General features: G+C 39.8%; 1 protein-coding gene across 6 annotated transcripts in view; it reads right to left on the bottom strand.

The window, feature by feature from the left end:
- Positions 1 to 18,083, bottom strand: part of CREB5 (cAMP responsive element binding protein 5) — a 409,001-nt gene that overhangs the window by 348,650 nt on the left and 42,268 nt on the right. The window contains exon 1 of one of the 6 annotated variants that reach the window (XM_082397959.1): positions 984 to 5,934. The exons of the other annotated variants lie outside the window; for them this stretch is intronic. The gene's annotated coding sequence lies outside the window, so the exon portion shown is untranslated. Of the gene's footprint in view, positions 1 to 983; positions 5,935 to 18,083 lie in introns of those variants that run through there. 6 annotated transcript variants of the gene reach the window in all.

The raw sequence follows: 18,083 nt of genomic DNA, 5'->3' as shown, positions 1-18,083 counted from the left end.
TTGTTCACGATGATTAGCCGAAGACCTCTGTGCCTCAAAGCAGATCACCCTCCCAATGCAGAAAGGTCTGTATCTATGGAAAGCCTGGCAAATTTTGAGGGTTTTTTTAATGCTTGGGAGTAGTGAAAATTGTATTTAGTGAAACTATCTCTTCCATGTACCACCACATCCTATGTGTCAGCCATTTTTAATCTCAGAAAAGCATTTTCCGTCAAGGCTGAAAGAAAGCCTTGATTAGATACAGCTTTGATTTATCCTCTCCACTAAGTGCCTCTGTAGGGAACGCAGCCGGATAAAGCCATTCAAATATGAGTTAGGATGGCAAAATTCTCAGTAATTTCCAAAACCTTCAGTTTTCCTATCCACCTTTGTGATACCCACATTAAAGGATTTCTGGTACTCTTGAAGTGATGGGATTATTTAAATAATGACATCAAGCTAATGTTTGTAAGATGCTTCAAGGAATTGAACACAAGCTGAAAGTAGTAATATCATCGTTATTTCTTCATCTGTCCTCTACTATTTCCAAAGAAACAGAAACAACCACTTACACAAACACACACACACAAAAATCCTCCGGACACCCAAGTTAACCAGTGTCTCCTTTCTTCCCAAACCGCTAATCAGCCAGTCACTGGGCAAACAGCTCAAGCACCAGACAAGGAAAACATGTTATTTTTCTGGGCAAGCCTTAACTTCACTGCCTACAAAACACAGCCCCACGGGGCACATCCCACACATGGTGAGATTAAGGCTCCCCTCTCTCACTGGAAACCAATAGTTACCCGTCAACGCCCACGGAAACTGAGGTCAGGATTCGCCAAAATGCACCCTGAAGTCCAAGCTCGTTGATTCTCAAGCTTTCCTACACAGACCAGTACTCACATCCAAACCATCGCTGCAAGACTTCTCCTGCTAATAACACTCAAAGAAAGCTCAGAAAGGAGTAGCATAAGAGAGAGCTTCTCTCCACGGAGCCTCACCCCCAGCCGCCCAACGTCCTGCGGACTTCTCGGAATGAGAGAAATTGCTCAGTGTCAGCGCTGGATAGTGAGTCAACCTGGTGTCTACGTGTCCCCTGAACCAGGCGATTCAGTGAGCTAAGGTAAGAGAAGGAAAGCAAAACAAACAACAAAACCAGGCTTCAGATAGTCCCTTAAAAAATGAGGCTGTCGGGAGCCAAATTCCACAGTGCACACAAGCCACTTCAAGGCACACCCCACAGCACTCATCAGAAATCTTCAAAGGACGAGTGAGGCTCCCCTGCCACAGGCCAGGGTCATGGACCCAAAGGTGACAATGAGACACTCCTAAGAACATCTGGACAAATAAGCCAGGCACAGGGCCTTTCCAGACGGTGGACAGTGGCCTCTGTCTTCACTCATCGGATGACCCCAGATTCCTGTCCCGGGGCTGGCTGCTTCCAGCACGGATCTTCACTCACCCAAGCCCAGTGCAGGGTTCAGGTTTTAAAGTGGCTGAAGAGTCACTCTCTCCCCTCATTTCCCCTGTCTGCCTCCAGAAGACTTGTCAGTCTTCCAGCAGATGTCTCTGGAGGACCTCGTTAGGTGAGAGCGGGGAAGGAGACAGATGAGGTCCCTGATCTCATGGAGAACAAAAAAGAAAGTAAGCAAAAACCACCAGCACACAAATCAAGTAAGTGACCAGGAAAAACAACTGCACATTTTGGAAAGTCCACTGCAGATATAAATAGGGCAATGTGATAGAGAAAAAGGTGGACAAGGGAACGTATTTAAGGGAGAGGTTGGCTGAGGCCTGAACTAGGCAAATGAGCTGTTTGAAATATGCAAATGAGCTCAACTATGCAAATGAACAAGAGAGGGTGTTCCAGGCGCAGAGGACCCCAGAAGCAAAGAGCTGGGGTGTCTGAGGGACTAAAAGGGGACTGGTGAGACTGCAGTGTGGTGGGCAAGAAAGAAAGGGGTCAAGGGTCACTGAGAAGCAGGCAGGCCTCAAATCATCCAAGAGGAGGATTTATTCTGAGTAAAGAAAAGCACTAAAGAATTCCAGGCTGGAGAGAAAGGGACTTGGAGCAGTTAACTTTTCTGTTCCTCAGTCCTCATATAAAACACGAGGATCATAATAACTTTACTTTGGAGTTGTTGTGAGGGTTAAAGACATCCCAGGATTAGGACAGAGGCTGGAACACAAGGCAGATGCTCACCTTCTTATGAATTAAACAACACAGCCTATCTCATGCATAAATAAGTATTTAGACTTCCCCCAAAGTAAGAAACAATCCCTGTGACATAACTAACACAGGCCAACAGTATGAGAGTCTAAACACTGACCTTGGGATTAATTCTCTCAGTCACCACTTTAGCTCTAGCTTAAAGTCACACTGCCTGGTTTCAAACCATGGCTGTGTGACCTTGGGAGGTAACTCAACTTCTCTGTGCATGTTTTCTCATCTATAAATGGAGATAAAACTACTTCCTAGGCTTATTTGAAGATTTATTTATATATATAATATAAATATATAATATTTTTATTATATATAGAGAGAACCTATATACAGAATAGAGAGAGAACCTATATACAGAATAGAGAGAGAACAATTTCTGGTGTATAGTGAATATACAATACTTATTAGATATAGTAATAATACTTTTTTTCTATCAGAAGAGACACTGAAGGCTTTTCAATCTCATATAACCAAATTTAAGACAATGTCAAGTACTATTTTTTTTTTGCTTTGACTGTTAAATACCATATTTTGGATTTAGTAGTTAAAAGAATATTTTTGAAGCAAAAATAAACAAATGCAGCTACATCAAACTGAAAAGCATCTGCACAGCAAAGGACACTATCAACAAAATGAAAAGACAACCTACTGAATGGGAGAAGGTATTTGAAAATCATATATCTGATACGGGGTTAATATTCAAAACATATTACAACCTCATACAACTCAACAACAAAAAAACAACCCAATTAAAAAACTGTCAGTGTTGAATAGATATTTTTCCAAAGAAGACATACAAATGGCCAACTGGCACATGAAAAGATGTTTAACACCACTAATTATTAGGGAAATGCAAATCAAAACCACAATGAGATACCACCTCATACCTGTTAGAATGACTATTATCGAAAAGGCAAGAAATACAAGTGTTGGCAAGTATGTGGAGAAAAGGGAACCCTTAGACACTGTTGGTGGGAATGTAAATTGGTGCAGCCACCATGGAAAACAAAAAATTAAGAATAGAACTACCATATGATCCAAAAGGTCCACTTCTGGGTACTTACCCAAAGAATATGAAAACACTATTTCAAAAATATATATGCACGCCTATGCTCATTGCAGCATTACTTACAATAGCTAACATATGGAAACAGGCTAAGTGTCAATGGATATATGGATAAAGATGTGAGATATATATATAGAGATATAGACAGATAGATATAGATATATACATACACATACACACTGATATATATATATGCAAACATATATATATATACACGTAGATACATACATCCATACATACACACTCACAGTGGAATACTACTCAGTCGTAAAAAAGATGAAATCTTGCCATTTGCAACAACATGGATGGACCTTGAGGGTATTAATGCTAAGTGGAATAAGTCAGGTGCAGAAAGACAAATACCATATGATTTCACTTGTATGTGGAATATTAATATTAAATAAATAAATGAACAAACCAAACCAAGCAAAAACAAATACATAGATACTGAGAATGGAGTAGTGGTTACCAGACGGGAAGGGGCAGGGGGAAGGCAAAATGGGTAAAGAGGGTCAACTCTATGGTGACAGATGGAAACCAAAAATTTAATGGTGAGCACGCTATAGCATATATAGAAGTAAAAATATTATGCTGTACACATGAAATTTATGTAGTGTTATAAACAAATGTTACCTCAATAAAAAATATTTGTTTAAAAAAAGAACACTTTCATTTGGGTGGAGAAAGTGCATCAAATACAATTTTTATTTCTCAATAGGCTAGATTTGTTTTGCTTTGGTTTTTACAGAGCTGAATAATTATTTTAAATGTAAAGACACTTTATCCATTGAAAGTTAGTCAAGAAAACTTTGGTAATTGACAAATCATGTTTTTATCTTAAGTTGTGATTTTATATACATAGGAAAGTTTGAAGGATATATACCAAAACATTAACAGGTTTACAGTGGTTGCAGCTAGGCAATGAGATGATGCATTTTTTGTGTATCTATATACTCTTTTTCTTTCTACCATGAACATTGATTGTATAAAAAATAAATCAAAGACTCAGTGTAAGATAAAAGGAATACATCCAAAAGCGTGTGATGATGGCAAGGACGCTGTAAGGGTCCATGAACCTGCCTTGACCTTTGCAGCTATCTGTTCCATCTTCGGCAAATTTCTAACCCTCCCTAAATTTTAGTTTCTTTATTTGTTAAATGGACAAAACAATTCTTTTCCACACAGCGTTGTGGTAAAGACTGAATGAGGCATACAGTGACTACTCAATAAATCACAGCTCCATAGTACTCTGTAGTCTTTAAGAGCACCTGGGTTCAAATCTTTTTTCTTTCCTTAATTACCTGTGTGACCTTAGACAAGTCACTTAACCTCTCTGTGCCTCAGTTTCCTCATATTTTATAATAATGGCACTTACCTCACATGGATATAAGAGTATATGAGGATTAAAGGAGTTAACATATGTAAACAATTTGGAACAGTGCCCAGCACATGGTAAATGCTATGTAACTGCCAGTTCTTATTACTATTATGAAATCTAAATCTAAAACTTCTGAAAAGCATATGGTTACATAATCATGTAAATATGGTTTATTTTATGGTGACAAAAATAACAAGCAAGAATAGTATGGCATTTTAGTATCATTCATTGGCAGAGACATTAATTTTTATTCATGTATAAACTTGTTATGTTTATACGACAAGGAAAAAAATCAAGGTCCTAATTTTTTATTTGATTCCATGTATTAAACACAAGCTATAATTTGAGGACTACCCAGAAAACTTAATTGCCTGAGCTAATTTCTCCAATGAGCATTTTCTCTGCATCATTCTGTCTTCACGTTTTTCCACCAGCATAGAACAGAATTCAGTAAATCTGCATGCATATTTGTTAGAGTATGTAATCACACAGTGTGGCAAGCACAGAGGGGAGTCGGGCTGTCCACTTATTTATCAAAAACAATTTTTACTGGAAGCTTAACTTGCCTGGAACCCTAGGTATTGGGGAGATCTAGCGGAAAAAAAAAAAAGTCCCCAAGAGATAACATAGCGGTCAAGATTCAGAATAACACAGGACTGAGTTTCATCCTCTCTCTATCTCTCTGCTCAGAACAGGAGTATCCTCATCTACAAAATAGGAATAATAATAAAAACAACTACTGCTACTACCTCATTGGCTTGTTGCGAAGCCTGGATGAAATGCTGCCTGTAATTCATTTAGCACATGGTAAGCTCTCAGTAAATGTTAACTATTGTTATGTGGTCTTCAAGGGAAGCAGACAGCAGCTGATAACTACATGTCTATGTGAAAAGTTAGATTGAGTTTCAAGGAAGACTCTGAGAGCACAGAAGCGGGAGTGACAATCTACCCATAGGAGTCAGGACTCAGGAAAATGGAATTAAACTATTATTCTTAGCACCTTCTATTCCCCCTTTTAGTGCCTTCCCAACACATTGACCATGATCCTTGGTTGGGCATATCTGCCCTTGTCTAAGACAGATAAGATCCCATTCTGCTTGTCTCTAGCCCCAGACCCAATCAAAGCTTACTCTCATCCTCATCCAATTGGAAGGTCAAGGTTATCTTGTCCAGCTACACATGTGATGCTTGAGTCTGTTCAACATCCCAAAGAACTCATCAACCAGATGCAGCTGGAGGACCTGCAGTGATGGTGACCTTGTCCCCGTGAGAGACTAGACACCATCTTTAAGATGCTGGGCAGCAGCAGCAGCTAGGTCTCGGCTCAGGCCTTTGAAGTAGCCTGAGACAGATAAACTCCATCCCAGAAATGAGCTCAGCAAGGCATGCCCGTGGCTTGTCTGCCACAGCAATTCGGGACTCCATGTCTATTCTGCAGGTAAGCTGTGCCGCTCAGAAACTCATGACTTCTGTCCAGGGCACTGAGCACTGCCTCACTCTGTTCCCTCCCTCACTGAGAAGACAGTTCTTCTGGGTGGTTTTCCTCTGCCCTTCCAGATACATTGTCTGCACCCCCATCCCATGTCCTAGTAGGCTGCCCTTTACCAACTACCCCCAAATCTCCTTAACTGGAGGGAGGAAAGGGAGAGAGGTCAAGGTCCACTCCTGGCACTGCCTCTCTGCTGGGGTTCGGGTGGCAGTGATTGTGTCTCCATATATGGTAGGCAGCCCCTTTTCCCAGCCAAGCCCTCCCCAGTGGGTTCTTCCCTTGGCCCCCTCGCCCTTCCAGGTCTCCTGTTAGCCTGCCCACAGTTCTGAAGTAGTCCCTTCACGACACTTCCTTTCATTACCACTGGGAGAGTGCCATCTATTCCTGTGGGGACCCTGACAGATACAGTGGTCTATGTCCAAGGAATATTTAATCATGTTCTTATGCCTAGAACCACCGTGACCACTAATTCTCCTAGATCACAGCCCAGATTTACAAGGCCTTGACCTAGGGACTCAGACGATTTCAGAATTCTCTGGAGGAGTCAATGGACCAGATACACGTCATCCGACCATCCTGTTAGGGTAGCTCTCAGAATCCTGGACAAAGAAAAGTCAGACCATTCAGGGCATATTTGGAATGAGGGAGAAAAACTTGTTTGGAAATGTTTTCTGATTAAGTGATGTTGGTCTTACGATATGAAAAGCTAAATCAAAAGGAAGGCAGGGAAGGCTACAAAGATTTATTGCTGTTTATTTAGTCTTCACCACAACCTTACTGAAAAGGTATTTTCTTCTCTCTAATTTACAGATGAGAAGTTCTGAGGTAATAACTTCCCCAAGGATGCAGCTAGAAAAGAGGGGAGCCAGGAACCAAACACATACATATCTGCCAACCCCGATGCCTGCTGTCATTCCTCTACCCTAACCGCTTTTTTCTTTCAAGCCTGATTGAAACTTTCCCCAAATCATCAGTGAACCCTAGTAACTATAACCAATAATAGATATGACATTATCTGGAGAAATATTATCATTCTCAATTTTCACGAAGTACCAAGCTGAAACCTTCAGAGCTTTTGTTTTTCAGTCATATACTTAGGATAAAAGTGATCAGGTAATAACTAGATGGAAATTTCTAGAAAGACCACAAAAGAAATATAAGAACCTATTTATTTTAATAACGCTTTTTATAAATGAAGATGATGTTTATGCCCTCCAGGTCTGTTTTTATTTCATTTCTCCAACTTGCCCAAGTCTGGTTTCTCAGTTGTCCTTATTTTGACTGTTTCTGCCCCAGGAAGGTGCTGCAGGTTCTGTGAAATCATTGACTTTACAGCTGTGCTTGCTACCTTGCAGAGAGGCAAGAGAAATACAGTCTCTCTGCTTCCTTTTTAAAACCTGACAGTCACACTTTCTCCACTTCAAAGCCACACCGTATGACCTCAGCGGGCTGACATAAATGGACACTCATGCAAGAGATCATTCATTCAGTGGCTTTTTCCATATGTGGAAAAAAAAAGAGCCATTCGTTAACCTTTGTAGGGTTTAACAGTTTACAAAGCCATTTTCCATACATTAATTTAATTTGGAACTTAGAATGATTAATGAGAGGGATGTATTTTTTTTTCTCATTTTGCACATGGTGAATCTGAGATTTAGAGAGGGAAAGTAATATGACTGAGGTCACACCACAAGTAAAAAGCAAAGCTAGGACTTGAATTTGGGCCCTCTGACCCTGAATACTAGGATATTCTTAGAACAGAGCAGAACAACCAATTTGCCAGTGTTTCTGCCCCTGGGTGGGATCAATCTACGTGCCAGTGAGTGCTGAAAATACATTTATGATACAAATACACAAGTACTGTTCTAGAAAGCTCTAGGCCCTATGGGGTGTTTCCAAAGATGAAGTACAAGTTGTCCTCTTACCTTGGAAGCTGGAGAAACTACATCGAGCACCTTTCTAGCACCCTCTGCCCTGGATCAAGCTGCAAAACCTTCTGTGCTGTATCCCCACTCCAAGCCCCTAGCATACCCCCCTAGACCTAAGCTTAAGGCATCCCCTAGAGAATAATTTGGGTAAATTCAAAATATCCTCCTGTCCTACTCTCTACCTCTGCAGTACGTACTACAGTCTCATGGTTCCTGGAACTCTCCTGAAGCTGCAGGAGTCCTGACATCTCTCCACTCAAGATCCTGTCCTCAGGACCCCCTGACATTCTATATAGAGGTGACTTTGGAATTCCTCCTCTCCCAAGACTTGGACAGGATGGGACTCAGTACCTATTCCCAAAGGATTCTACTGTAAGTGTCCAGGTTATCTGGGTGCAGTTACTAGTCCCACCACATACCAGCTGCATAACCATTGTGAGCCTCTGTTTCCAGATAACATAGTACCTACCTCAAACTGTTGTTGTAGCACATGAAACTACATATGTAAGGTAGTTAGCAAAATATCCAGCATATAGTAAGCACTCTATAATAGTTATAATCACAGGCCTGTACTCTAAGGCTACATAGCTATGTCTTGCAGAAGACTTTATTTTTAAAAAGAATAACATTTTTTGGTAATAACTTGAAACAAAAGTACATGTATTATGAAAAACTGTATGTAAACAAGTTTGATAATCTAGATGAAATGGACAAATTCCTAGAAAGATGCAAACTACCAAAACTGACTCAAGAGAGGAAATATCAATAGAAAATCTGATTAAACCTACAACAAATGAAGAGACTAAATTAGTAATTAAAAAGAAAAAATTCCCACAAAGAAAAGCTCAGGCCTGAATGGATTCAGTGGTGAATTCTACAAATGTTTAAAGAACTAACACCAACCCGTCCCAAAATCTTCCAAAAAATAAAGAAAAGGGGACATTCTCCAACTTATTCTATGAAGCTATCACTACCCTGATACCAAAACCAGACAAGGACATCACAAGAAGGAAAAAAAAAAAAAATAGGCACCAATATTTCTTATATAGATGCAAAAATCCTCAACAAAATACAAGCCAACTAAATCTAACAACATATAAAAGGGATTATACACCATGACCAAGTGGAATTTATCCAAGGAATGCAAGGTTGGTTTATCTTCTGAAAATCAATCACAATAACACACTAAGTTAATAGAATAAATGGGGGAAAAAATCACAATTATCTCCGTAGACACAGAAAAAGCATTTGACAAAATTCAACACCCTTCCATGATAAAACATTCAAAAACCTAGGAAAAGAGGTGAACTTCCTAAACCTGATAAAGGAAATTTACCCAAAAAACCCCATAGCTGATATCATATGTGATGGTGAAAGACTGAATGCTTTACCCCTAGGATAAGGAACAAGAGAAGGATATCAGATCTTATCACTTCTATTTCACTAGAGGTCTAGCCAGGACATTTAGGCAAGAAAGCAAAATAAAATTCATCCAGATTAGAAAGAAAGAAATAAAATGATCTCTAATCACAGGTGACATAATCTTGTATGTAGAAAATACTAAGGAACCTATCAATTAAAAAAAAAAAACTATTAGAACTAATAAACATGTTAAACAAGGTTGTTGGATACAAGTCAATATACAAAACTCATTTGTATTTCTATACACTATGATCAGAAAACAAAATTAAGAAAACAATTTCACTTAAAATAGCATCAAAATAATAAAATACTTAGTAATAAATTTAACAAAAGAGGTACAAGACTAGTATACTGAAAACATCAAAATATCATTGAAAGAAATTAAAGGATAACTAAATATATGGAAAGACATTTCAAGTTTGTGAATTGCAAGCATTAATTTTGTTAAATGGCAAGTTCATCTTCAGATTCAATGCAGTCCCAGTCATGATTCCAGATGCTTTTTTTGCAGATATTGACAAGCTGACCCTAAAATCTATATGGAAATGCAAGAGAGAGACCCAGAATAGCCAAAACAATCTGGAAAAAGAAAAACAAAGTTGAAGGATTCACACATCCTAATTTCAAAACTTACTACAAAGCAGTAGTAATCAAGACACACAGATCAATGGAATAGAGTTAAGAGTCTAGAAATATACCCTTACATTTATGGTCAGTTGATTTTCAAGGATACCAAAACCATTCAATGGAGAAAAAACAGTCTTTTCAACAAATGGTACAGGGACAACGGGATATTCAGGTGCAAAAGAATAAGGTTGGAACCCTACTTCACACCATATACAAAAATTATCTCAAAATGGATTATAAAACTAAATGTAAGAACCAGAACTATAAAACTCAGAAGAAAACATGGGCATAAATCTTTATGACCTTGGATTTGGCAATACATTTTTAAATATGACACCAAAAGTACAAGCAACAAAAGAGAAAATGAGTAAATTGGACTTCATCAAAATGTAAAACTTTTGTGCTTCAAAGGACACCATCAAGAAAATGAAGACAACCCATACAGTTGGAGAAAACATTTGCAAGTCATATCCTCAATAAGAATCTAGTATCCAGAATACATAAAAAACTCTTACAACTCAACAATAAAAAGACAAATAGACCAATTAGAAAGAGGACAAATGATTTGAATACACATTTCTCTAAAGAAGATATCCAAACGGCCCAAAAGCACATGAAAAAATGTTCAACATTATTTGTCACTAGGGGAATGCAAATCAAAAGCACGACATACCCACTAGTATAGCTAAAATCAAAAAGACACATAATAAGTATTGGTAAGGTGGAGAATTCACATTCCCTCATATATTGCCGGTGGGACTGTAAAATGAGGCAGCTACTTTGGAAAACAGTTTGGTAGTTCTTCAAAATGTTTAACGTAGAGTTCCCATATGATCTAGCAATTCCACTCCTGGGTCTACACCTAAGAGAAATGAAAACATATGTCCACACAAAAACTTGTACACTTGTACCTGAATCTTCATAGCAGCATTATTTGTAATAGCCAAAAAGTGGAAACTATCCAAATGTCCATCAGCTAATGATTGGATAAACAAAACGTAGTCTATCCTCATGTTTAAATAGTATTGGGCCATAAAAAGGAAGAAAGTACTGATACACGCTACAACATGGATGAACCTTAAAAACATTATACTAAGTGAAAGAACCCAGACACAAAAGGCCACATATTGTATGATTCCATTTACATGAAATATCCTGAATAGGCAAATCCATACTGACAGAAAGTAGATTCATGGTTGCCAGAGACTGGGGGGAAGGAAAAACGTGCAGTGACTGCCAGTGGATACAGGTTTTCTTTTGGGAGTGATGAAAATGTTCTAAAATTAGATAGTGTGATGGTTATACAATTCTGTGAATATATTTTTAAAAACACTAAACTGTATACTTTAAAGGGGGAATTTTATAGTATGTGAATTATATCTCAATAAAGCTTGTTTCACATATACTTTAAAGTCTACAAGTGGGTTCACTACATTTTACCCCAGTTTTTCAGTTTGAAAAATGGCAATGTATTTACAAGTTAAGCTCTCTAAGGCTACAAGGCCAGTATCTTCTGAAACAAAATCAGGACACATTCTGACTCAAGAGATTTCTGCTTTTTAATTTATTTAAATGAAAAGGTCTACACATTCAATCACACTGAACTTATTTACAAAATAGAAATAGACTCACAGACATAGAAAACAAACTTAAGGTTACCAAGGAGGATAGAGGGGCAGGGGAGGATAAATTAGGAGTGTGGGATTAACATATACACACTACTAAATATAAAATAGATAAACAACAAGGACCTACTGTATAGCACAGGGAACTGTATTCAATATCTTGTAATAACCTATAATTGAAAAGAATCTGAAAAAGAATATATATATGTAAAACTGAATCACTTTGCTGTATACCTGAAACTAACACAACATTGTAAATTAACTATATTTCAATTAAAAATTTTTAAATGCTTAAAAAAAAAAGAGCCTTTTTACAAATCATCTGTGGGGAAAGTGTTACAATGACACGGAAATGGAGCTGTCACAGAAAATCCTAGTATGGCCTCATATGTCAGCCATCAGTCCACATGAAATACACATACTTCACTACTCAAAAAACACACACTAATTTCTAGACTCTAATCATGATGAGTTCATGGAAAATTGTGACTACCAAAAGGCATTTATGCAGGAAAATAAGTTTCACTCATTTTCTACTCTAAACTCATAGTACAAACATTTAATGAGCACAAACGCTAAAACAAATATACATCCAAAATATGCAGTAACCAGAACATCTTGTGCTGTTGATTGATGTCTAATATAATAGGTGCTCCATAAACAATGGTTGAATGAATACGTAGATTTTTCCCTCATCAAACCACAAGTGTTCTTCCTCTTTGGTATATTTCCTCTGTCTATCTCCTCCCATGATTACGTCTTTGCTAACACTGGGTATTTTTATAGGCTCTACATTTCTTTGATATCCCTTCCTCCTCTCCTTCCCTTTCTGTGCTTTCTTCTCCTTTTTCTACCACTCCTCTCCTCTCACAGCTCTCTCTTTCTCTCCTCTCTTACCCCCCACATCTGATTAATGGTCAAATGCCCTCAATTCTACATCTCTTAAACCTGTCCACTTTCCATTCCCACTGCCACCATCCCAGATAAGACCATCTTCATCCCTTGCTTTCTTGTAACAACTCACAGTATAAACAGCTGGCCTTTATGAAGCACTTACTGTGCAAAACAGCTCTCATTTCATCCTCAGGGTAACCTTCCTAAGTACGTGTTGTCATTACTCTTTGTTTTTAAAATGAGAAAATCAAGACTCAGACAGGTCTTAACAGTTGAGTCTGTTGGACTCCATGGCTTTCATTCTCACCCATCATACCACCCTTCCCCCAGCCCTGCCGTATGGTCAATGTGCCTGTCTGGGTGATATTTCTAAAACTCAAAGCTAAGCACGGTCCTCCCCTGCATAGAACCCTTCATTGTCCTCTAGGGTAAAGTATAGACTCCTTAATAAGGTTCTGCCTGATGCTGTTCTTCCTTAACCCTCCTGTCTTACTTACTGCCAATTCCCAAGAGTCCTTTAGAAATCACCTTAGCTGTCACCACCTCCATGACAGACACCATATCTAAAAAATTAGTTAGGAGACCCTTTCATGGGTTTCCTAGCCCCTTGCCCTTACCCCTGTGAAAGCCATTGGATGGCGGAACATCAAATCATCAGAGTTAAAACTCCAGGCTCCTGAGTCAGACTCTTGCTGACCAGGTCTGCTGCTTACCAGGTATGTGATCTTGTGCAATGTACTTAACCTCTTTGTGCCTCAGTTTGCTCATCTGTAAATTAGGGGTAATAACTGCACTAGTATGGACCTCATTGACTTGTTATGAAGTTTAAATAAAATAACACATGTGAAGCAATTAGATATGGTAAGCACGTTTTCCTTTTTACCGTCTCTCTTTTACCAATTTTTATTTGTCTCTGCTATTCCTGCCAACTTTCATTTCCCTTATACAAAACTGCATAGTAGTAATTTCCTTACAGTTGTAAAAGATTTAGTCCTTTGCAAAATTCTTTTTCCTCAAAGCAATTCTGTGAAGTAGGCAGGACAAATTATTTTATAGAGACATTAAATGTCTTCATCACATGAATGCAGTGGGGCAGTTGTAAGGGGCAGATACTGAGGTTTGGTAACAGCATGAGCAGTAGAAGACACATCAGCAGTGGCAGGAACTGCAGCTGGAGGAAAATCATTAGTTTCAAAGTTCTATCCTACTCATCTACTTCTCTAAGCCTCATTTACTAATGTATAAAATGAGGATAATGACACATACTTTATAAGATTTGTAGTGAGGGTTAAACAAGGTAACATATATGAAGCACCTGTTCAGTGCCAGGAACATAGTAAACACTTAGTAAATATTAGACAGTGACAACCGTACTTGACAAGGGCAAGGTCACTGCCAGTCAGAGGCAAGGGCGGCACAAACCCAAGTTGGACTACACACTTTCTACCATGTCAGCCCACCTTTCCACATGCACAGAGCCTGGTCATGTTTTCAGTAGAACAAGTAGGTCCATAAATGTGTATCCTGCCTGCCCTCTGCTTCAGCTGGAAGAAAAAGAGGGGGATGGGGTGGGGGCAGAAGTATAGAAGAGGAGATTTAATGCATCCCATGATGACATGATTCCAGAACCTAAAACTGCCCCATGGGCCTTGCTTTTATGGGTGACCTAATGAAAAACATCAGAGCTACATGACTCTGATCTAACAGCTAGTCTCACTTTTCTGAGGGTCCTGGCAGAAGGAAAAAAAAAAGCCTCTTTTCCTGATTCTTATTTCCTGTGCTCTCCCACTCCTCCAAATCAGAAGAAAGGACAGTCAAGATGCAAACTCAAATTCTGCCTGAGAAAACAGGAAACCTAGATGGCTGCATGAAGGATGAGAGGGCTGGGGTTTGCAGAGGTAATTGAGAGGCGGTCCCTCACTAAGAACGTGCCCACTGCAAAGCAACCAGGCTGAATTTTCCAGGAGGATGTGAATAAAGCCCAGTTCATGTGGAGGGGTCAGCGCCAATGAGGATGGTCCGTCTTGGCAGGGAGGGTGACAGGGTGTAGGTGTCCTGTCATCGGATCTGCACGATGTTGACTCAGCCCATTACATCAGCAAGAATCGCATCTCTCAGGGAGTGTAAGGACGAGGCCCATTGGGGTCATCAAATCCCACAGCAAGGCATTAAAAGCCTCTTGCCTCTCTCCTTCACAGTCGGTTCTTTCAGGACTCTCTATGGGAATTGCATTCCCATGGCCCACTAGGTCTCAGGCACCTCCTAAGTATTTAACTTATGTTAAAACATTTTATTCCTGCAACACCCCTTCGAGGAATGCAAAAATATCCATATTTTACTAGTGACTAAGTTGGGCTCAGAGAGGTGAAGTTATTAGCCATGATCACATAATTAGTATTTAGCAAAGTTGAGATTCAAACCCAGATCTGCCTGAAACCACAGCCCATGTTTTGTTCTGTTTTGTTTTTTCTTTTTTCACCAGAATACACAGCTTCCAGAGTAAGTTCATGATCCCTCTCTTGACACAGCCCTTTCTTGCCTGCCTATTTTGGGGATTATATAACCTCAATATTAGTAAAAGGCTTTCTTTAAATGTTGCTGTAAACTTAAATGCAACCTTACACAGGCTTTCATTGCTTTTTTACATTCTTGAAACACCAACCATGCCACTCACATTGCAATCCATTACTTAATAAGTACTACACTGTCAGGCATCTTGCTTGACACAAGAAGATATACAATAAATAAGACACAGTCTCAGGCCTTCCCCCAAGACCCAAAGCTAAGCCTGACCTCATGTAGGAGTTCTTAAAGGAGCTATTGCCTGAATCTGAGGCATGAATCATTTGCCTCATGGCTAGTGTGTCCTAGTCTTCTACTCCGGTTAAAAAACCTGGGCTTCTACATGCCCGGAGAGCAAGACTCCCAACTCTAGGTTTCTTCTCAAGGGTTCCAAATTGGCTCCCTGTTCCAGTCAGGTAACTAGAGGCAAGGGTCCCACCATGCTCTTCCAAGTCCTCTTTCCAGACCTGGAGTCCTGTCCAATGGTACAGAATTTGATGGAAAATCACCATTCATTCTATGGTCTCAGTCTGTCTGCTTGGTGAGAAACCTCACCCGCCCCCATGTTGGGTTCCCATCACAAATCTCTCATCAGGACCACACCAGTTACAGCCATGGACACTAGGCTAAACCTTCGCTCAGGCAGGCTGGACAGAGATTCTGTTCTGAGGCTGGGGGTAAACCCAGTTCTAAGCCCACCTACCACCAATCTCACTTTTGCAAGTGACCAAGGTGTACCCAGCTGAGTCCCAACACAAGACAGAAATGGCCCCTCTGTTTCTCTGTCTGAAAGCCCATCTTCTACAAACTTAAGTTTTTCTGGCACTCTGGCACGGTCCACTGGCAGGAATTTTAAATTCATTTTGTTTACTTTTTGTGTAGCACCTTCTCAAATTTAAAAACAAACGTTAAAATTATTTTGAAAGAAGACAGATGGGAACTACTTTCAGGTCAACTACTCTCCATTTCCACAAATGTGTATTAACTGCCTGTCACAGGCAAGACACAGGGGAGGACTTTGTCCCTTGCATACCGAAGAAATGTACTATTCAGCATATACAGATTTAGATCCCTGAGATTAGTAGGCTAGTCCAAAATCTAGCAATCATAAAATTCAGAGTCTTAGTGAAAAGCTTTACTGGGCAGCAATTGTTCTGACCAGCCAAACGAGAAGAGAGTGTGCCCCAGGCCCAGTTCTATAAAGAGAGGCCAAGAATAAAATAGCTGAGGCCTGCCCACGTGCAAAATGGCAGATGTAACACCCATATTTAGGAAAGACCTGCTGACGTGTCTCTCTGCTAAAGTGACACGATCTTTAGAGGTTTTTTCATTTACTTAAGAAGTCCACAGAGACTTTGGAACTACACCACTATCTAGGGCTCTCTTCTGGAGAGAATGATTGTGTTACCAAAAGGGTCTTTAAAAGCCGCATCTTGGCTCAGGGTGCAGTGCCCCCATCAGCAGGCAGTCCATCACAGTGAAGCCCCCTCAGCCAAGGACCATTGTCACATGGCTGCCAGGGCCCAATCCATACCCATAATAAGTGGGAGCATTAAAAACAGCACATGAGAGATTTGTTTTCCAAGAGCAAAGGAAACAAACTAGGAGACAATTCTCCAAAGACTGAACATTCACAACCAGCAAATGCCTGCTGGAAATTTATATGCTGTGAGTGTAAAAGCAGTGAAATTCAATAATCTCCAAGCCACAGATTTGTAACTTGCACTTATGTAAATATTTATGGATTCTTTGGGGAAAAAAATCAATCCTCTCAGCCTTTCTCTTTAGTACATGCTTCAGAGGGAACATTTTTTTTCCTCCCAAGATGAGGATGTAAACTCCAGCTATTGCTTAGAAACATTAAGTCAGCAGCCTGCCTAAGAATAATCTGAGTTCCATTTATGATTTCACACTAACAGATTATATCACATTCTCTTCCCAGCACCAGTGAAAGCACAGAAAAAAAATGTGATCATCCCCTCTGTGGTCTGGCCTCGGTGAGACTGAGAGGTTAAAAGCTGACCAGGTCAGTAACACTTCTCACATAGTAAGAAAAGAAATAAAGGTATCAGTCATTCCTCCAACATTACCGAGAAGTAAAATGAGTGCAGTTCTCCACCAGTATCTGCCATGAGCACATGCAGATCTTTTACCCGCATCATCTTGGCCAGAGCTATTAAGTAGCCCATTAACCATCTCTTTCCTGCTTTCTTAACTCTCTAATCCCTCCTTCACACTGCCCCAGAGCGATATTCCTAGAATCCTGGTTTTACTGTGATTGGCCCCTCCTCAATGCCCATCTGAAGCATCAAAGCCCCAAAGTGCAATCTCTGCTCCTTAGTCGGTTGATCAAGGCGCTTTGCTGTCCATCTCCGACTTTTATCCCCGGCCAGGTTCAGAGCTGCAAAAATCCTACATATCTGCCATCTTGAATCTCTTGCCACTACCCAGCCCAACCACAGAATTTTAGCAATTAATTTACAAATAGCATTTTTCTCATGCTAAGTCAGCTGCACCCTTTCTCCCTTCTTTGTTTATTAAAATTTGTACTACCTTCTTGTACTTGGTTCAAATGTCCCCATAAAAAAGATTTCTACTCCCTTCGCCCCCTTGGTTTACTCCCAAGTCATACTGAACTGGTCTGTCTGCTTCCCTGATACCCCCCAGACAGTAAGCACCCTCAATCTTGTCCATCTCTGTAGCTCTGTGGAGTTCAGCCTAGAGCGTTCCACATCATATGCATTGCAAAATATGTCTAGAGATTGACATATGCCTACTAATAAGTGAACAATTTTAATGCCTCAACACATGTAACTGGTGACTTGAACAGGCTTCATGTGCAGCTTTACCTCCCACCACACTTCTTCTGCCAAATGCTATGTTTAA

This window comes from Balaenoptera borealis, assembly GCF_965194805.1.
Source record: "Balaenoptera borealis genome assembly, chromosome: 7".
NCBI lineage: Eukaryota > Metazoa > Chordata > Mammalia > Artiodactyla > Balaenopteridae > Balaenoptera > Balaenoptera borealis.
This window is presented reverse-complemented; position numbering and strand designations above follow the sequence as displayed.